Below are 22,664 nucleotides of genomic sequence, written 5' to 3' on the forward strand. Positions count from 1 at the left end.
CACCTCAACCAGAGGTGCGATATTCCACTCCCGGGTAAGGATGGAGTGTGGACAAGGGCTCGGTTAGCTGCATGCATCACACACACCCCATTTCCGGGGGACAGCTCAACGGTGCTCCCATTAGTACAGTAATGCAGGCACGACAGATCATGTCCCTGGCTGGAGTGGGGAGGGGGGAGGAAAACCCAGTGATGTAGGAACAGGAGGGGACGGTTTCTGGGCATAGGTAGGAGCTCATTGGTTGCTCGTCACCTGAGCTCACACACTAGGGGAGGGTATATAAGGTGGGCACCATCTTAGTTCAGTTAGTACAGTTCAGTCAGGAGGAGAAGAGAAGAGGAGTTCAGCCAGAGAGGGCTGACAGGGAGCTGTGGCTCAGTCTGGGCCCAGCTCCACGAGGCAGGCCTAGAGTGAAGGCCGGAGCAGAAGAAAGAAACAGAAACAGAAAGGTACAGAAAGGAAAGTAAGAAGGAACGGAACACTAGGAGAGGCCCAGAGACACGAAGGCAGAAGGAACCCTAAGGACCCAGGAGATTGCGGGTGACGGGTTGGCAGAACAGGGTACCGGATCCCAAGTTGGCGGAGGTGACTAATCCTTAACCAAGAACCGGTGGTCGTGATCATTTACTGGTGCGACCCCTCACCACACCTACTAGAAAGGCACACCACATAGGGTCAGGGAAGCGGGCACCCAGCCTCCCAAGAAAAGATCCGAGGCAGCTGGACAGGAGTAGTGTCCCTGGTGGGGTACGGCTGACGAAAGGATAGAAGGGAGTCCTGTGCCACACTCCGGAAATACCTGGTGGTTGACCAAGCCCCCTGCCTGGTGGATGCAGCACGGCTCGGGCGGTCCTACCTGTGCACAAGTGACCTGGATGAGAACTGTGAGTAAAGAACCTGAACTGCAACACCTTGTCTCTGTGCTTTCTCACCGCGTCAGCACTACTAGTACTGAGATGCCCCGCATCACAACCACCATCATTGCATCCACATTCCCTGCCCTGAGGCTATACTCTTCCCGTGGGGAGTTGGGGAGTTATACGATTTCAGCTGCACACACCATTTGCCTCAGGGGACTGCCTCGCAGTGGCGGTTAGCATTGACCGCAATCCACGGGTGGCGTAGTCGGACATTGCTTAAACCATAAAAACCCCATAAAAAGACTGCCACTGGTTTGACCACCCTCAGCCACGGGACCGGGTCGCCGCCACGGAGACTACAACCCCCAGCATCCCACAAAGGGCCCGGTTCCGGGTTCCCCACACACGTGCACACACGGCGCTACCACCGCCCAGCCGCACGCCTGCCTCCGAGGGCGGTGAAGGTGGACCGGAGACCGGGGACGACGCCGCGGAGGAGACCGCAAAGACTGAGGCAGGTAAAGCGGACGTCACCACCCCCAGCCTTGAAACCGCAAGCCTACCTCAGCCTCCCGTTGCGAGGCCCGAAGCCCCGGGGACTGTACCTGTCACCATGCCTCCGCCGCTACCAGCTAGGCCTCAGGCTGCAAGCGCTGCTGTCACGCCCCGCGCCGTGCCCTTTAACCCCGGGCGCGATAAAGAAACAGGCGCCACAGGCCGGGTCGCAAGGCCTAGTGCACCCGGGCGTCACTGCCTCACCAGCGCCCCTTGCCTCGGCTGTGCCACTCACAGGCACGACCGGAAAACGACCATCGGCCTGGTCGCAAGGCCGAGTGCCCCCGGGCGCTGCTCCCCACCCGGGGCCCCCTGCCATACTACCCCTGAGCGCGGATCTGTTCACCCAGCACACCGGCCCGGATGGACTGCCCCTGGTATGGCCGGCCGACCTGATCAGCAGCCGTCCATGGAGAGACCAGCCCCCGCGTGAACCCCTGATACCGGCTTCGGAGCCCAGACAGATAACCTATCCCCCACTGGAGGACGTCCAGTTCGAGTGGAACCCCACTGGAGAAAACCTAATGGGGTTAACCCAGGAAACCCGGGCGGACGCAGCCTGTCGACTGGAGTCCTGCCGCCAGCAGTTGGCGACATTTGAGAGGGAGCGGCGTACCAGGGAGGAGCAGCTCCAAGCACGGAGTGCGGAGCAAAAGAGGAGAGCCCGACAGGATCCCCAAGCCGCCCGCGGTCCCCGAGTCACCGGGACCGTGGTGAAATTTCAGATGGAGCACGGCTGGGGCTTCATCCAAGATCCTGAGACCACAGACGACGTCTTCATGACCTGTAGGGACGTCGAGAGTCACCTGCCAGAGGGATATTGCGGACGAGACCTGTACCCTGGTGACGTGGTCACCTACACCCGGCACAAGTGCGCAAAGGGATTGTACGCCCTCCGCATCCACCGGCTCACAGAGGAGGAGCTGCAGTACCACTCGGACATCGAGTACCAAGAGGGCCCGGAGATTACCCGGAGGAACAAGGAGCATCAGGAGGACGCCGTTAACAGTGAACGGTAGAGTGTGACTGTAAATAGTTACCCGTCAGGGTATAAGAACTGTTGTGAAACTGTTATTTGACTGTTGCCCGTTTTAAGTGCTCCCCTAAGTTACCTGGCTGAGGACTGAGAACAGCCATCCCTTTTCCCTAATCTGGCTGGGGACTGAGAACAGCCATCCCCTTCCCTACCTGGCCGAGGACTGAGAGCGGCCATCCTGTAAATAGTTGCGCTTGTTAAAGCGCCCCCTACTGGTTTTATAAAAAGACTGCAACGTCTACCTCAAGACAAGTTTACTGGACTGTTGCACCTTTAAGAAGAAAGGACACCTGGTCGCAAGTTGCACGGCGGCCAGTACCCAAGAATATGTTTTACTTGAGAATGTTTTATACTGAAAAGTTTTATATGCTGCTAAAAGAGTTTTATGGTATTTTATATGTGTGAAGAAAGTCTTGTAATATTTGTTAAAAGAGAAAAGTGTACCAGTAACGTTAAAGGAGAAAAGTGCCTCCCATAAAGGGATGGGTTAAATGGTTATTGTCTTTTATGCGAATGCATTCTAAAAATTTTGCATGTTTTTGAATTGTTTTTACTCTTTTCCAACCCGAAGACGTGCTGTGGTTTACCGGGGGAAAATGTAGCACCCCGAGGGTTCGGTTGCTACAGGGGTATTGCACCTCAACCAGAGGTGTGATATTCCACTCCCGGGTAAGGATGGAGTGTGGACCAGGGCTCGGTTAGCTGCATGCATCACACACACCCCATTTCCAGGGGACAGCTCAACGGTGCTTCCATTAGTACAGTAATGCAGGTGACTCGCCCCCTGGGCCATGGGGCACTCGGATCCGGGCAATAGGGAGCGATGGGAGTAGTAGTGGCAACCCGGTTCCGTGGCTCAGGGTGGTCAGGCCAGTGGTAGTCCGTTATATTGATTATGTCCGACTACGCCACCCGTGGATTGCGGTTATTAGGAACCGCCGCTGCATGCAGACCGCTGGGGCTGATGAGGTGTGCAGCTATGGTAGTGTGACTCCCCACGGGAAGAGTGTGGCCCCAGGGCAGTATAGTGGATGGTGGGAGTGATGGTAGTGCTGGAGGAGCAAGGAGCACACAGACAACAGGTTGCAGTCCAGGGTCTTTACTAAACAGGTAAACTGACCCACAAACAGTCCCAGCTAGGAGGGGACCTGGATGTCTGAGAGCAACGGGGAAATTGGCCCTGGTCAGGGTGAGGGTGTAGGCCTACCGTGCTTTCTGCGCTCCTTCTGGCTATCTCCTCCTGATAGGATAACAGCCCACGTTTCCGAGCTTTGCGTGTATTCTCGCCTGTATGGCCTGCGACGTGGGTTCCTTTTTGCTCCCAGCCTTGTACGGCTTTACTGGTCCCTTCGGTTGTGGCAGGGCCTCCAGGCTTCTTAGGCCAAGGAATGTACAGTCCCTTGCGGACTGGTTCTCTGCTGGGGGATGTGGAATCCTTCCAGCCTCAGACACCAAAGTCTGGTAAAGTTAAGTCCTTTCTCTGCCAAGACAGGCTCTCTTCGCCTCTTGTCTCTGGCTAGTGGCTCTCCTACTGCCACACTTCCTCTTAGGTTACAATGCAACTTTCTGTCCCTGCTCCACTCTGGGACACGTCTCAAAGCTGAGACAGGCAATCCAGTTCTCTAACCCTGTCCCCAGTACCAGCTTTTATAGGGGCAGCCTGCTCCCCCTACTGGCCTGAGACAGGAGGCATTGCATGCTAATGTTCCCCTGACTAGAGAACCTCCCCCTTGCTCTCAGACACAGCTTTATTACACTTGTGGCATCCAGGTCAGGGTGACACATTCCCCCCTAGTGAAATTTAGTACTCCGGGACTAAACAATAAACAAAGACAATATGCACAACAATAAAACATTAATAGACAGACGACGCACAAATTGAGTTCTTTAGGTCACAGTGTGGTCTGTGACCGGGTGTCCATATCACCAAAACAACGGGAGCCTTAACCAGGTGGGGGTCTGTCCTACCCCAAGTCCTTTACAGTCTTAGTTCATTCCTTGGTTAGGCTCCGAACGCAGTCCATACAAGGTCCCGGTTATACAAAGTCCATAACCTTTGAGTCCTTACGGTAGCTGCAAGAGACTGAAACACACTATCAATAAACATGCAGGTAACTTTGGCAAACTATTCAACATTTGGCAACAGGGTTATTTACAATTTTAGTACACTCTATATTCTCCAGCGAGCGGGTATCTGCCCCTTTGTGCTCCTGGTTGACCTACGTAGTCCACTGTCTGGTGGTGGACCAACCTGGCTTTCCCCACTAGCGTTAGGGGGTACAGCTACCAGCTGAATGTACAGGTAGGGCAGGCAGCTGTCTGCGGGTCCTCTGGCTTACCGCAGGCATGGCAGGCTCACTGTCAGCAGAGGGTTGACTCTCCTGGGCTGCTGGAACAGGCTCTTCTGCCTCTGGAACCGCTTGCTCCTCTTCACCTTCCGGCTCTGGTGTTGGTTGTTGCTGTGCCGGTTGCAGGAAATGCAGGACGGGTACCACTATGGCATCATTTATGCGAGTCCAGGACTGAGGGAACTCTCCGAGAACGGTGCTGATCATTTCTTCCTTGTCCTCTGCGGGTTCAAGGTCACTCTGATCCTCTTCTGCACTACGGAGTTGCTCGGGGCACCTTTTGAGGTGGTCTTTGGAGCCGACACTAGTGGTTTCTCCTCCGTCCTTGGTGATTACGCACACCTTTGGGTTGTCGTGGTCAGACTGCAGTACGGTGTAGGGTTCCCTTTCCCACTGGTCATCCAACTTATGTAGCCTTCTTTTTCGCTTCAGGACTTGCTCACCAGGTTCTAGGGGACTAGCAGGGGCGTGTTGATTGAAGAGTCTTTCTTGCTTCTCTCTCACCTGGGCCAGGCTCTTCTCCACACTCTCCTGTACCTTCTTGTACTGCAGTTGCATTTCCGTATCCCAGTCCGCATCCGGGGAGGTGTCCTCAGGTATTAGGACTCCCATCTCCAGGTCTACGGGCAGCTTACCCGGTCTGGCTCGCATCAGGTAAGCCGGGGTGCAGTTTGTAGCGTTCACAGGGATATTGTTGTACATGTCTACCAGGTCCGGCAGTTTTTCTGGCCACAGGCTGCGTTCCTCCAGGGGCAACGTCTTCAGGAGATCAATGACTATATTGTTCATCTTCTCACACATCCCGTTGGTTTGGGGGTGGTAAGGCGTTGTCCGAATCTTCTTACAGCCATAGAGGTTGCAGAACTCCTGGAAGATTTCAGCTTCAAACGCTGGACCCTGGTCTGTCAGGACCTGTTCCGGATACCCGTGTGGACGGCAGAAGTATTGCTGGAAGGCTCGGGCCGCTGTTTGGGCTGTCAAGTCCTTTACCGGGACCACCACTAGAAAACGGGAATAGTGGTCCACGATTGTCAGGGCATAGATGTATCCGGACCGGCTTGGAGCCAACTTGACATGGTCCAGAGCTACCAGCTCAAGAGGCTGCGTGGTGACGATGGGCCTCAAGGGTGTCTTCTGGCTGGTACGGTCCTTCCTCCTTAGGTGACAAGGGCCACAGTCTCTGCACCATTTTTCCACAGCTCCTCTCATGCCGACCCAAAAGAACCTTCCTCTTAGTAGGAACTCCAGTTTCTTCCAACCGAAGTGCCCCGCTCTGTCATGGTAAGCCCCCAGGACCATAGCTGCATCCCGCCTTGGGACCACGACTTGCCAGGTCAGCTCGTGCGTCCGGTGGTTAACAATCCTTCTGCACAACTTGCCTTCGTAGAGGAACAGCTTGCTCTTCTCCTTCCATAGCTGCTTGGCTTCCTCTGGGGCATCTGGATCTAGGCGGGCGTCTTCCCGGGTCAGCAGATCTTTCACCAGGCGGACTGCAGGGTCACTATCTTGGGTCTCGGCCCAGCTGTGGTGAGGTAGGGGATTCATCATCACAGTTGTTAGATCCTCCTCCTTCACGCGGTGAGAGTGTTGAGCGGCTCCATACCGGTGAAACGCGGGGAGTTCTACCTCCTCCAGCTCTTGTGGGTCTTCGTCACCTTTAGGTAAGTGAGGCATCCTTGATAGGGCGTCCGCGTTGGCGTTGGTTTTGCCTGCCCGGTACTTGATCACGAAGTCATAGTTGGAGAGACGGGCCATCCACCGCTGTTCCAGGGCACCCAGTCTTGCATTGTCCAGGTGTGTCAACGGGTTGTTGTCCGTGTACACGGTGAACTTTGCGGAGGCCAGGTAATGCTTGAAGCGTTCCGTCACGGCCCACACCACCGCCAAGAATTCTAGCTTGAAGGAGCTGTAATTCTCCGGGTTCCTCTCAGTGGGCCTCAGCTTCCGGCTGGCGTATGCGATCACCCGTTCTCTGCCCTGTTGGTTTTGGGACAGTACGGCTCCCAGTCCCACATTACTGGCATCTGTGTGGAGAATGAAAGGCTGGCCATAATCAGGGTAGGCCAGGATCTCATCCCCAGTGAGGGCCAACTTTAGCTGGCGGAAGGACTCCTCTTCCGGTTTATCCCACTTGAAGGGTGGCTTTTGACTTCTGGACTTGGACTGTCCGATCAGGAGGTCCTGCATAGGAGCTGCCATCTTAGTGAACCCGGGGATGAACCTTCGGTAGTAGCCTACCAACCCGAGAAACTGTCTCACCTCTTTGATGTTCGAGGGGCTTGGCCAGCTCTTGATTGCCGTGACCTTGTCAGGGTCGGGGGCTACTCCTTCCGCGCTTACCACGTGCCCTAGGTACTGGACCTTTGGTTTCAGCAGGTGGCACTTCGATGGTTTCACCTTCAGGCCATAGCCTGCCAGGGCTTCGAACACCTCAGCCAGGTACTTGAGATGGTCCTCGTAGGTCTTCGAATAGACGATCACGTCGTCCAGGTAAAGGAGGACCGTCTCGAAGTTTCGGTGCCCTAGACAGCATTCCATCAGCCGCTGGAAGGTCCCTGGTGCGTTGCAGAGCCCGAAAGGCATGCAGTTGAATTCGCTCAGTCCCATCGGGGTGGTGAAGGCGGTCTTCTCCTTGTCAGCCTCTGCCACAGGAACCTGCCAGTACCCGCTAGTAAGGTCCAAAGTAGAAAAGAAGTTAGCAGATTTTAGTGCGGCTAAAGACTCTTCTATTCTAGGCAGCGGATATGCGTCTTTGTGGGTGATACGGTTGATTTGTCTATAGTCCACGCACATTCTAATGGTGCCGTCTTTCTTTTTGACCAGAACCAAGGGGGCTGCCCAGGGGCTACAGCTGTCTCTAATGACCCCAGCTTCTTTCATCTCCCTTAGCATACCCTTGGCGTTCTGATAATGTGCAGGGGGTACAGGTCTGTGCCTCTCTTTTATTGGTGGGTGGCTCCCTGTGGGGATGTGGTGTTCTATCCCTTTTACTCTGCCGAAGTCTAGCGGGTGCTTACTAAAGACTCTCTCGTACTCCTGTACCACCCGGTAGATTCCTTGTTTTTGGTGCAGGGGAGTGGAGTCAGCACCCACGTGGAGTTTCTGGCACCAGTCCTCCTTTTGTTTCTGGGAGCCATTACCCTCCGCCTGTGGAGATGGAGGCAAGGGTTCCACGGCCCTGATAGCTTGGTGTTCGACGACAAACAGTTTGGCGAGTGTAGCGTACCTGGGTAAGTGTACTTCCCTCTCCCCAATGTTGAGGATGCGGACGGGCACCCTCCCATGACGGACATCAACCACCCCCCGGGCTGTCAAAATGGTGGGCCTGCTGTCTGAGTACACGGGTTCTACCATGGCTTGGTAGTCTCTACCTCTCAACCCGATTGCAGTCCGACACCAGATCATCATTTCACTTTTGGGAGGCATGGAAATGGGGAATGGATCACTGAGTCTTACGCTACCGATCTCACCACCAGACAGTTCTACCTGCTGCCGTCTCATCAGGGCTTTTATCTCCTTGTTGAGGACTCTCTTTTGGCTGGAACTAGCATTCACCGCCACCTGTTGTAGAATTACAATTACTTCTGAAAGACAATTTTCAATGATGTTAGTACCCACAGTTATTTTAGGGTGACTTTCATGACGGTCAATGTCCACAATAATCACTCCCTGTGCCGGCAGTTCAACTTTACCAATTTTAATGGTCATCTCCTTGAACCCCATCTGCGGCACGGGTAAGCCATTACTGGCGATGATGCTCAAGTTACTGTCTGGATACCGTGTGATATCAGCATCAGTCCAATACTGCTTAAAAAGTACATAAGGGATTGTGGTTACTTGCGACCCAGTATCCAGCAAGGCGCTCATGGGGATACCGTCCAGCACCACGGGTAAAACCGGGCGCCCCCCAACGTACTTATCACGCCAATTATAAGGGCCTGGTGATCTTATGCCTGGGGGTCGGCCCTCTGCCCCAGGTTGGACCCGTTTAAATTACAGTACCTGGAAATGTGTCCGGGCTGGTTGCATCGACGGCAAATGGGCTGTCCATCCTCTGCGTAGCGGTCTGTGGGCCTCCCTCGGAACGACGGGATCCTCCTCTGTCGACGCCACGGGACATCCTCCGGACTTGAAGCCAGCTTGATGGGTCTCGACGGGTCCACTTGCAACGCCTGGACGGTCCTGGTCAACGCCGCGGCGCTCCTGGTCAGCTCCTGGACTTGGTGGTGCAGGCCTTTCGACGGGGCTTGGTTCAGGGCCTGTGCATCAGCCTCCACGGAGTCCATAGAGGAGGGCGCCGCCTCCTGGTGGTAGGTGATAGCAGGGCGCCGGGGGTTTATAGCGCCACTGGTTGCAGATTCACGGAGCACCCTTATGGCCCTGTCCTTAAATTGGGCAAAGGTCAGGTCGGGGTTCTGGAAGAACATGAGGCGCAGCTGGGCCCTGTGGGCGCTGGACAGCAGACCCTCTATGAATTGCTCTGTTAGCAGCTTATCGGTTTCCTGCACACTGCCAGGGTCAGTTTGTTGAATAGCCCTCAAGGCTTCCTGCAGATTTAGGGCATAGTCTCTGATGCTGTCCTGTGCCCGCTGCTTACATCCATAGAACCTCATTTTAATTTCAGCGGAGGTACGTGTATCAAAGGTACCCCGCAGCCGGGCCAGAATACCCTTCACAGTCCCTTTCTCCTCAATGGGCCATGATTTTACCTCCCTCTGGGCTGCGCCAGTTAACTGCCCTGTTAGTATGCTGACCTTCTGTTCCTCTGTCAGGGGGTAAACCTGGAACAAACTGTATAGCCTTTCCTTGAAGTCAGTTAGGGCATGGGGCTCCCCTGAGTATTTGGGCAGCCAGGCCGCTCCAGGGATGTAGGGCAGGGAAAAGGGCATCACCGCTGCTGCAGCTGCGTTGGTGGTAGTGGGGGCCTCTGTGTCCGACATCTTCCTCTCCCCTAGTCAAGCGTGGCCTACCTTACGACGATCCTCTTCTGTAGGCCGCGGCTCCGCTGCTGCTGCTATGGACGAGGACCTGGCGTCGCGTCTTGATGACGTCAGCGTCGCTCTCTCTCCCTTCCAGGACCTTGCGCAGCGTCGGTGCGTGGGGCGGAGCTTCGGATCTCGCGCGGTTTTGACGTCTACGCCCCTCTTCTTCCCGCGCGGCGTCCTGGAGATGGCGTCCGATGGCGGGAAACAGCTGCAGATGGCGGGAAGACGGCAGAAGACGGCGGGAAAAGGTCCAAGATGGCGTCTGATGGCGGGAATCGGCTCCGGATGGCGGGAAAAGACTCCGGACGGCGGGAAACTTCGCCACTGGTAAGTTTACAACAGTCTTTTTCAGGCACGCAGTACCCGGTGGTTGCGGGCACGAAATCCTGCCGACTACGCCAAAGCTGACTCGCCCCCTGGGCCGTGGGGCACTCGGATCCGGGCAATAGGGAGCGATGGGAGTAGTAGTGGCAACCCGGTTCCGTGGCTCAGGGTGGTCAGGCCAGTGGTAGTCCGTTATATTGATTATGTCCGACTACGCCACCCGTGGATTGCGGTTATTAGGAACCGCCGCTGCATGCAGACCGCTGGGGCTGATGAGGTGTGCAGCTATGGTAGTGTGACTCCCCACGGGAAGAGTGCGGCCCCAGGGCAGTATAGTGGATGGTGGGAGTGATTGTAGTGCTGGAGGAGCAAGGAGCACACAGACAACAGGTTGCAGTCCAGGGTCTTTACTAAACAGGTAAACTGACCCACAAACAGTCCCAGCTAGGAGGGGACCTGGATGTCTGAGAGCAACGGGGAAATTGGCCCTGGTCAGGGTGAGGGTGTAGGCCTACCGTGCTTTCTGCGCTCCTTCTGACTATCTCCTCCTGATAGGATAACAGCCCATGTTTCCGAGCTTTCCGTGCTTTCTCGCCTGTATGGCCTGCGACGTGGGTTCCTTTTTGCTCCCAGCCTCGTACGGCTTTACTGGTCCCTTTGGTTGTGGCAGGGCCTCCAGGCTTCTTAGGCCAAGGAATGTACAGTCCCTTGCGGACTGGTTCTCTGCTGGGGGATGTGGAATCCTTCCAGCCTCAGACACCAAAGTCTGGTAAAGTTAAGTCCTTTCTCTGCCAAGACAGGCTCTCTTCGCCTCTTGTCTCTGGCTGGTGGCTCTCTCCTACTGCCACACTTCCTCTTAGGTTACAATGCAACTTTCTGTCCCTGCTCCACTCTGGGACACGTCTCAAAGCTGAGACAGGTCATCCAGTTCTCTAACCCTGTCCCCAGTACCAGCTTTTATAGGGGCAGCCTGCTCCCCCTACTGGCCTGAGACAGGAGGCATTGCATGCTAATGTTCCCCTGACTAGAGAACCTCTCCCTTGCTCTCAGACACAGCTTTAATTACACTTGTGGCATCCAGGTAGGGTGACACACAGGCACGACAGATCATGTCCCTGGCTGGAGTGGGGAGGGGGGAGGAAAACCCAGTGATGTAGGAACAGGAGGGGACGGTTTCTGGGCATAGGTAGGAGCTCATTGGTTGCTTGTCACCTGAGGTCACACACTAGGGGAGGGTATATAAGGTGGGCACCATCTTAGTTCAGTTAGTACAGTTCAGTCAGGAGGAGAGGAGAAGAGGAGTTCAGCCAGAGAGGGCTGACAGGGAGCTGTGGCTCAGTCTGTGCCCAGCTCCACGAGGCAGGCCTAGAGTGAAGGCCGGAGCAGAAGAAAGGAACTGAAACAGAAAGGAACAGAAAGGAAAGTAAGAAGGAACGGAACACTAGGAGAGGCCCAGAGACACGAAGGCAGAAGCAACCATAAGGACCCAGGAGATTGCGGGTGACGGGTTGGCAGAACAGGGTATCGGATCCAAAGTTGGCGGAGGTGACTAATCCTTAACCAAGAACCGGTGGTCGTGATCATTTACTGGTGCGACCCCTCACCACACCTACTAGAAAGGCATACCACATAGGGTCAGGGAAGCGGGCACCCAGCCTCCCAAGAGAAGATCCGAGGCAGCTGGACAGGAGTAGTGTCCCTGGTGGGGTACGGCTGACGAAAGGATAGAAGGGAGTCCTGTGCCACACTCCGGAAATACCTGGGGGTTGACCGAGCCCCCTGCCTGGTGGATGCAGCACGGCTCGGGCAGTCCTACCTGTGCACAAGTGACCTGGATGAGAACTGTGAGTAAAGAACTTGAACTGCAACACCTTGTCTCTGTGCTTTCTCACCACGTCAGCACTACTAGTACTGGGACGCCCCGCATCACAACCACCATCATCACTCTACACTGCCCTGAGGCTATACTCCTCCCCTGGGGAGTTGTACTACACTCTGCTGCACCCACAACACCAGCCTCAGCGGTCTGCCCTGCAGCGGCGGGTCATGCAGACCGCAATCCACGGGTGGCGTAGTCGGACATTCAATCATAAAAACCACATAAATAGACTGCCACTGGTATGACCACCCTGAGCCATGGGACCGGGTTGCCGCCACGGTGATTACCACCCCCAGCATCCACAAAAAGGCCCGGTTCCGGGTTCCCCACGCGGCCCAGGGGGCGCGTCACATGCATACCAGGACTGGGGATGAGGGGGCCATGCATACCAGAATTGGGGATGAGGGGGCCATGCATTCCAGGATTGGGAATGAGGGGGCCATACATGCCAGGATTGGGTCTGGGGGGGCCATGCATACCAGGATTGGGTCTGAGGAGGCCATGCATACCAGGATTGGGGATGAGGGGGCCATGCATACCAGGATTGGGTATGAGGGGGCCATGCATACCAGAAATAGGGATGAGAGGGCCATACATACCAGGATTGGGGATGAGGGGGCCATGCATACCAGGATTCCTTCCTGCAATAATCTCACCCATCCTGGCTCCTTCCTGTAATAATGTCCACCATCCTGGCTCCTTTCTGTAATAATCTCCCCCATCTTGGCTCCTTCCTGCAATAATCTCAACCATCCTGGCCCCTTCCTGTAATAATCTCCCCAATCCTATCCCCTTTCTGTAATAAGGTCCCCCATCCTGGGCCCTTCCAGAAATAATCTTTCCCATCCTGGCTCCTTCCTGTAATAATCTCCCCCATCCTGGCCCCTTCCTGTAATAACCTCCCCCATTCTGTCCCCTTCCTGTAATAATGCCCCCATCTTTGGCCCCATTCTATAACAATGTATCCCATCCCAGGCCACTTCCTAGTATAATACCCTCCATCGTGGTATAATGCCCCCCATCTTGGTACAATTCCCCTCATTGTGCCATCCTAGGGTCCATCCATTCTTCTCCAGCATATTTTAAAAAGAAACCAACGATTATTCTTACCTTTCCCCGATATGTGGCGTCCTCCTCTATAGCCGGTGTAGAAGCTGGCAACTGACTTCGGCATACAGACATGGGCAGCGCATGACATCACTGCCATGAAGCACCCGTCATGGGCAAGTCGACATCTGCTGTTGGCATCTGATTGGCACTGGCACGTCCCCCTTCTGAATGGTCTAGGTGGTGGTCACACACTCTGAGACCGCAATCGTTACGCCCCTGATGGAGACCATTACACTGCCTTCACTTGTTTTTAGCCCAAAAAAATGGGTCAAAAACTAAGAGGACTGCTTGGGGTTGTTATTGGACAGTTTTTAGAACCCATCATTGTTGGGTCTCATTTTTCTCCGCATAGAGGACGTTAACCTTGTATGGATTCCCCATTTGCTAAGTGACCTTCGTAGATGTAAAAGTCATGTCACGTCTCTCTCCATTGCAAGGAAAAGAAGGACAGGTGAACACATGACAAGCCTTCATGTCTTAGAATTGGAGTATGGCAACACAACGAAGTTCCAGGAGGGGACCCCATAATGTTTTTTTGATTTGGGTCCCCTTTCTCATTGCCGTGGTTGGGAAGTTAAGGTCAATACTTAGTCAATCTTAGTGACGTACAACTTGAGAAACAACTTTTTCAATACAATACAGGTAGGATCCCACAGCAAGATGGAGATTTACAAAGATTTACTCCTATGTGATCACAGACAGGGCCATATTTGCCACAATGGACTGAAAGGCGGCAATCTGCAGGGGGCAGCACCACCGTGAATGAGTAAAAAAAAACATTTCTGCTTGACCGCTGGACCAAGTGTCAGTATTGCTGTTTTTATTTGGGGCGGACAGGAGGGGGAAGGTGCTGGAGGTTCAGGGGGCGCTCGCGTCCTGTCTTTCTTTTACAGCCTCATGAAGTCGGTATTTTTACCAGTCTGCACTGAATGGTGGATGGGTGTTTCCTACACAAAGATCTTTTCTATCAAACCCAGAAACAGACATTAGAAATGTGCTGGCGTGTAAGCGGAAAAAAACCTCAGTTTATGTCCCTATCATACTCAATGGTCTATTCTACTCTATAGACCAACATTAAGCCTATGAGTTAATATTTAGAAGATGGGAGAAAAGCAGCACGAGCCTAAAATACAGTGTGGATGTGGCCACGGTGGGATCTGACCCCAGAACACCAGCACCCTGGTCACTAAGCTCTGAGCCACCAAACCTGTAGGAAAAGGTGTGTGCGGTGGAGAGACCACTTCGTGTCACGAGTTCCAGTTATGTATCACCACATATGAGAACTCTCAGGTAAGGTGGGCTGCCTTGTAAACCATGTAATCGTATGTGCACATGGCAAGTACCTGGATCACTAAGTACGGTAATCCCCAAACAGATGCCTGCGTCACTCCCGTGCTCTCCATGCAAATGCCTGGATGACGACCTCAATCTCTGCTCCGCACACAATTATACAGGAAAACCTCAGCGCTATTTATGGGCCTGTAATGGAGAATTTTTTACCTAAGGGAGACTAAAAAAAAAAATCAAAAGTCACCTGCTGAAAAATTGTCCCGCCCCTGCTGAAAAATTGTCCCGCCCCTGCTGACAAAGTGACCCGCCCCTGCTGACAAAGTGACCCGCCCCTGCTAGGAGAAATTTGTTGAAAAGTTATTGGTTGTTTCTTTTTGCCACCATCTCATTTGCATAAATCAGTGAGCGAGCGTTCTGATTGGCTGGCTGTAGAATGCTGCATCTGCAGACATCTTATAGATGGGAACATCATTCCGACAGGACAGGTCGGCAGAGCGAGAGACATGGCTTCAATATTAAGAAAATGGGGCTCAACAGCCCTGATCATTCTCATTATCTCATTTTGTACAACACTCTTAATATAGTAATAGAAGGAGTACGCTCAATATATTAAAGGGATTATACAGAATTTAAAAAAGTGTCTGTTTTCGTCTGGAAAAAAAAACAGCTCCACAATGGTCCACAGGCTGTATACGGTACTGCATTTTTCGCACATTGACATGGATGGAGCAATAACTGGACATGACCTTGGACAGGTGTGATGCAGCAATGTTTTTCCAGTCTTGTACAACCCCTAAATGGGTTGTATGATTAATATTTTTTTTTTTTAACAAATGGTCAGAATGGCATGAAAAATTTAAAAAAATTCACCAATTCCTCATCGATCCCATTTTGTCGCTTCCCGGGTCCCTGCTGGTCTCTACTTTCTGGGCCCTCTCCAGAAACAAGGACATGGCTGCTCATAGCCAGTGATTGGCTCAACCATCGGTCCCTAGAAGAATTAGGAGATAGAAACTCAGGAAGCATCGGAAAAGGGATTGGTGAGATGAGTATTATTTATTCCGCTTTTATTATACTATTCTGCTGATTTTTTTTTAAATTAAAAATAGAAACAAATCCTCTTCCAGACTGAAATTAGTGGTCCTCCACTCGTTTTGCACAACTCCAAGTGCAGAATGTCCCACGCCTCCTATATATGTTGAGTTTAGGACTTGAATGACAGGTGGTCCAGTACTCGGTCACCCTATGGGAGTGAAATACCATGCCTTAAAGGGGTTGTCCACTACTTGAGGATAGGATTGAGAAGGAGTTGTCCAAGTAGTGGACAACCCCTTTAATTGTAGGTACACTTGAGGCCACATCGGCACCAGACGCAACTGGGGCAAGGGTGGTCCTTGGTAATATAGGTAATCCTAGATTAGGCAGATGTTGGATAGACAGTGGGCTCATTTGCTCATGCACACAAGGACCCAAATATACCTAGAGCTGAAGGGAGGAAGGTGAGTAAAGGTGTTTATTATTCTCATGTGTGCAGTGATGGGGGGCCATGTACACTAGGATAAGGGGAAGAGGGGGTCATGCATACCAGAATTGGGGAAGAAGGGGGCATGCATACCAGGATTGGGTCTGAGGGGGCCATGCATACCAGGATTGGGTCTGAGGAGGCCATGCATACCAGGATTGGGTCTGAGGGGGCCATGCATACCAGCATTGGGCCTGAGAGGGCCATGAATACCAGGATTGGGTCTGAGGAGGCCATGTATACCAGGATTGGGAATGAGGGGGCCATGCATATCAGGATTATGGATGAGGGGGCCATGCATACCAGGATTGGGGATGAAGGGGCCATGCATACCAGGATTGGGGATGAGGGGGCCATGCATACCAGGATTGGGTCTAAGGGCGCCATGCATACCAGGATTGGGTCTGAGGGGGCCATGCATACCAGCATTGGGTCTGAGGGGCCATGCATACCAGGAAGGGGATGAGGGGGCCATGCATACCAGGATTGGGGATGAGGGGTGCCACGCATACCGGGATTGGGGATGAGGGGCGCCACGCATACCGGAATTGGGGATGAGGGGTGCCACGCATACCGGGATTGGGGATGAGGGGTGCCACGCATGCCGGGATTGGGGATGAAGGGTGCCACGCATGCCGGGATTTGGGATCAGGGGTGCCACGCATGCCGGATTGGGAATGAGGGGTGCCACGCATGCTGGGATTGGGGATGAGGAATAGAGTGCTATGCATGCAGGGATGAGGGATGGGGTACCATGCATACCAGGATGAGGGATACCATACACACCAGGATAGTGATGAGGGGTGCCATACATACCAGGATAGGGATGAGGGGTGCCAAGCATAACGGGATTGGGGGTGAGGGGTGCCACGCATACCGGGATTGGGGGTGAGGAATGCCACGCATACTGGGATTGGGGGTGAGGGGTGCCACGCTTACCGGGATTGGGGGTGAGGGGTGCCACGCACACCGGGATTGGGGGTGAGGGGTGCCACGCATACCGGGATTGGGGATGAGGGGTGCCAGGCATACCGGGATTGGGGATGAGGGGTGCCATGCATACCGGGATTGGGGATGAGGGGTGCCACGCATACTGGGATTGGGGATGAGGGGAGCCATGCATACCGGGATTGGGGATGAGGGGAGCCATGCATACCGGGATTGGGGATGAGGGGTGCCACGCATACTGGGATTGGGAATGAGGGATGGGGTGCCATGCATACCAGGATGAGGGATACCATACACACCAGGATAGGGATGAGGGATGGGGTACCATGCATACCAGGATGAGGGATACTATACACACCAGGATAAGGATGAGGGGTGCCACGCATACCAGGATTGGGGGTGAGGGGTGCCACGCATACCAGGATTGGATGGTGGGGACAGGATGGGGGCAGCACATAACAGCATGGGAGACCGTATACCAATAAAAATGCTCGCCACCCGGGCGTAGAACGGGTTCAATAGCTAGTGTAAAATAAGGGTATAAATGAAAACGCCAAATAGTCCTGCAAAAAACAAGCAAAAAAATAAAAAAAGTTACAGCTCTCAGAATATGGCGATGCAAAAACAAATTAATGTTTGTAAAATATTGTTTTTAGTATATAAAAGTAGCAAATCATTCAAAAAACTATATAAATTTGGACCCGAAGAATAAATCTGTCATCACTTTTACCTTCAAAAAAATATATAACAATAACTGAATTGCTGGTTTTTGATCATTCTGTGTCTGAAAAATCTGAATAAAACGCAATCAGAAAATGTTATATACCCCAAAATGGTCCAAAAAAATATTCAAATCGTCACGAAAAAATGAAGCCCTTATTCAGCTTTGTTGGCAAAAATAAATAAAAAAGTTATAGCTCTCACAATTTGGTGACAAAAAAAACAATTTTTAAAAAAAAAAAAAAAAGCATTTTAGTGTGTGATAGTAGCAAAATATAAAAAAAACTATATAAAATCAGGTATCACTTGTACCGCACGGTTAACCACGCAAAAATAATAATACAAACTGTTCTTGTACTTCTGTCTATTTGCTCATTCTACCTCCCAAAAATCGGAATAAGGCTCAGGTCACATTTATCCTGTGCTCTCCGCTGAGCGCTTACATCCGGGTTTCCATGTAAAACAGAAAAACCGCGATTCAGGCAAAATCCCAATGGAACCATTCACTATAAAGAGGCAGATTGGGGGCACTGTGGACCCCATTTGGTCTGTGTTCCAGCAGTGGCACATTATTTTAGGTGTTTTTTTAGCGCACAAGTGTGGGTGACCACAGTTCTGTAAAGACCTAAAAAGATGGATACCACCGGAAAAGACAGCAAACGGAGCCAAGGTGTTATTATATTGAGTAGTACCAGCAGAGGTTTCATCTGAATCACATTTTTGTGGGATTTACACGGAAATCCCAATTTAAGCGCTCAGCGTAGAACATAAGAATATGATCCTGCCTTATACTGAAAGCAATCAAAAAATATCATGTACCCCAAAATGTTACCAATAAACCCTAACTTATCCTACACAATACCATCCCCCACTCAGGTCCGTCATCTGTCAGTGGAATTATAGGGGGTCCCACGTTACTGGTAGAACAAAGACTATGGAAATGCAACGGCTCCCCCCTCAAATAAAATCCAATGAAATCTGCGCTCCTAAATCCAAAAGCCCCATCCTTGTGCCTAAACCCGTAGTAAGCGGCCACATGTTTGGCATTATTGTAGCGGGGAGAGCGCACTTAACAATTTACGGGGTGTCCCCAATAGAACAAGCTGGGCACAATGTATGGGGGGCACTACAATATATGGGGGCACGACAATTATAGGTGCACAATGTATGGGTACTAAACTGGCAGATTTGCAATTCTCCAGAATAAAGCACAGCGTGGATGTTATAAAATAGTCATTGAGACGTAGATGAATTCATTGAGAGGTGCAATTTCTACAATGGGGTCACTTTTGGAGTTTTTCTGCTGTTCTGGCACCTTTGGGGCTCCGAAAATGGCGCCCGAACACTATTCTAGCAAAATCTGTGATCTAAACCCCAAATAGTGCCCCTTCCTTCCCAGCCCTGACATGTTGGCTAACAGTAATTTCTGACGACATATGGGCCATCACCGCATTTGGGAGAAATGCACAATAAATTTTGGGGTCCAGTTCCACCTCTTTACCCTCGTGTAAATGAAACTTTTTGCCGCTAATTTTTACTAACAAAATGTTATATTATATATACTGCCATGTTCAGTAAAAATTGCATAAGTTATGGAAGGAACTAAAGCTCAGAGTTCATAGAAGGAGCCCACGGGACCTTCAGGATGTGAAGAGTGTTTGTGTAAGAATTGGTCAAACTCACACCTGAGCAATGCCTGCGACTAGTTTCTCCTTATAGGAGGCGTCTTGAAACTTCATCACCAACAAAGACTTTTGTACGAAGTATTAAATGGATTTCAGTAAGCGTGTTCAATACTTTTTCCCTCTGTATTTTTTTCTTAATTACACATATTTTAATATATGTACATCTACGGTGTGATTTCTTTGCCTGTGTGGATTGGATGGGCTGTTACTAACAGCTGGTGAGAATTTCATGTCAGTAGCACCTTTAGAAATAGATTTACTTAGAAAATTGGTGACGTGTTCAATACTTATTTCACCTGCTGTATATTTGCAGCTATTGTATCGTTTGGATTGTTAGAAACAGAACTTTGTAAATCAATTAATAGTATTTTGAGAACCCGGCAGAGACATCTGTGTTTTTTATGAATAAGAATATATTGTATAAATTTGGATACAATTGTAATATCTGGTCGTCTTCTGCATAAGTTTTCTGTTGTTATCTTGTACTGTTATACTAATGATAAATTACTCTCAGAGTTGTAATTATTCTATTTTCATACATAGACCATCAAATCGATGCAGAGATTAATAAAGAAGAGCGTTTTATTCTTCTTTTCTGCTCATGTACATTCATAGAGGCAGAATGAGATTTAATTATATGGAATATATGGAATTTTAAACATGTTTGTATATAAAGAAAAACATACATTACTCCATTACTTGGAGATACGGTTTTCTATGTCTTTTACATTTCATTTCGCTGATCATTCTCCAAGGTAAGACGCACAGCAGTTACAAGCTCTTTGCTATGGATTCCTATGATTTTGGACAAAGGGTAAGGGGCACTTCAGAAAATTACAAAAGCCTACAAAAAAAAAGAAGTACTAAGCCCAAATGATAAAATTTAATAATGTTCAATAATTAGTATCAATATTAAAAAGACATACAGATGTAATAAATGGAAATGAATACAGAGAAATTACTGTGCTAAGACGATCCAGATAAATAATAATTAATTACAAGTGTTACATGATTGCCCAAAATCCAAGAAAACAAAAGTGCTCCTGCAGACTGTTAAGATGGCAGAAGACATACACGATCTAATCAATCCCAGAAAATGATGTATATAGATCGGAGATAATTATTGAACATTATTGAATTTTTTGTCCTCTTTGCTATAGAGCTTACAAGCGCTGCTCTGAAGTTGGCCAGATCAGTGGATCCAACCATCTTCAGTGCTTCTGTGATCCTCCGATGCTGCAGAGGCAAAGGTGCCTCATATAGCGGCATGGGAGCAAAATTTGAACATATAGCGGAACCATAATACTTCTCCAAACTGTCAGTCAGGAGCTGGAAGACAGGGGAGCAGCGCGCTCCTGAAGAAGAGTTGAGAATAACCCCTTAAAGGTGTGCTACAAAGATTACAAGTGATCACCTTTCCACCAGAAGAATAAATACTTGCTGATCACTGGGTATCCCACACTGGGACCTCCACACTCCAAAAATTGCCCAAATATGGGGTTCTAGTGTCCCATTTGAATGGAGGGATAGTCCTGCACAAGCCTCATTACTCCATTCATTGACTCCATTCATTGCCCCATTCATTTATTGGTACTGCTGGAGATATAGGGCCCGATTCATCAAATTTTTTGACAGTTTTCTAGTGTTAAATACTTTGAAAAGTTACAAAATTTTGGCGCAATTCGAAGTAGCACAAAAATGTTGTGACTTTTAGCATTTTTACTCCACTCCTGACTAGATCCACCAAAAGCTGCAAAGCTAAGGCACCACTGGGCTTGTGGAAGCCCGGGGGGGAAATTCATAAAGGATTATGCCACTTTAGGCGCATAGATAATCTATGCATAGAAATGACTAAGACATTTATTTTAATCATTTTGTGAGCGCTTTCTCAGTCACCAGTCTTAATGAAAAGCATGCATGAATAAGATTCGCTGATTTCTTTAAGAGGCGCACAGCACCTAATGATGTATCTGATCAGTGGTGTGCGTCTCCATCTGCCTCTTCAGAAATGTTACTCCAGTCAGGGACTACAGGAACTGGAGTCATATTTCTGGAGAAGAAATGGTTCCTATTTTGAAGAATTTGATGGCGGGCACAGCATCGCCCCGTCCTACAGCACTGCCCTGTCCTACAGCACCGCTCCGTCCTACAGCACCGCCCAGTCCTATAGCACCGCCCAGTCCTACAGCACTACCCTGTCCTACAGCGCCGCCCCGTCCTACAGCACCGCCCCGTCCTACAGCACCGATCTGTCCTACAGCACCGATCTGTCCTACATCACAGCCCTGTCCTACAGCACTGCCCTGTCCTACAGCACCGATCTGTCCTACAGCACCGCTCCGTTCTACAGCACCGCTCCGTCCTACAGCACTGCTCCGTCCTACAGCACCGATCTGTCCTACAGCACCGCCCTGTCCTACAGCACCGCTCCGTCCTACAGCACCGATCTGTCCTACAGCACCGCTCCGACCTACAGCACCGATCTGTCCTACAGCACGGATCTGTCCTACAGCGTCGCCCCGTCCTACAGCACCGCCCCGTCCTACAGCACCGCCCCATCCTACAGCACCGCCCCGTCCTACAGCACCGCCCTGTTCTACACTGGCTCTTCCCCACCTCCTCCTATTTTGGCGGAGCTACCTGAAAGTGTTGTGGAAACACAAAAAAATCCCAAGTGTTTGGCGCATCTTTGCCTTGAGCAATAATTTTAAACTTTTGAAAGTGTTTTATGCCAGTTTTCTGGTAATAAAACTTTCATAAATTGGGATCTAAAAGTTTTTGAGATTCAAGAAATAAAGGGCAAACTTTGGAGATGCTGTAAAGATGCATGAGACATGAGCGTGAGACTGATAGGCTATAAAGAATGAAACATATTGATTGTGCTAAAATAATTCAGCTCAAAATGTTGAAACAAATGACAAAATGACGCTAAAATGTGGACATTTACAACATGATGCTGAATATTACCCCAGTACTAAAAAAACAACATTTTTAATATCAGAAATCTAAAAATAGTCATGTAAGTTGCCAAAACATAAAGCAACAAGAAATCAAGAATCACTATTAAACAGCTGAGACAAAGAGGGCTGTATGCCGGAGACATAGAGGGCTGTATGGCGGAGACAGAGGGCTGTATGGCGGAGACATAGACATCTGTACGACGGAGACATAGAGGGCTGTATGGCGGAGACATAGATGTCTGTACGACGGAGACATAGAGGGCTGTATGGCGGAGACAGAGGGCTGTATGGCGGAGACATAGACATCTGTACGACGGAGACATAGAGGACTGAACGGTGGAGACATAGAGGGCTGTACGGTGGAGACATAGAGGACTGAACGGTGGAGACATAGAGGGCTGAACGGCGGAGACATAGAGGGCTGAACGGCGGAGACATAGAG

The sequence above is a fragment of the Phyllobates terribilis genome, unplaced genomic scaffold, assembly GCF_046119375.1.
Source record: "Phyllobates terribilis strain yellow unplaced genomic scaffold, ASM4611937v1 Scaffold_1__5_contigs__length_1240528914, whole genome shotgun sequence".
NCBI classification, from domain to species: Eukaryota; Metazoa; Chordata; class Amphibia; order Anura; family Dendrobatidae; genus Phyllobates; species Phyllobates terribilis.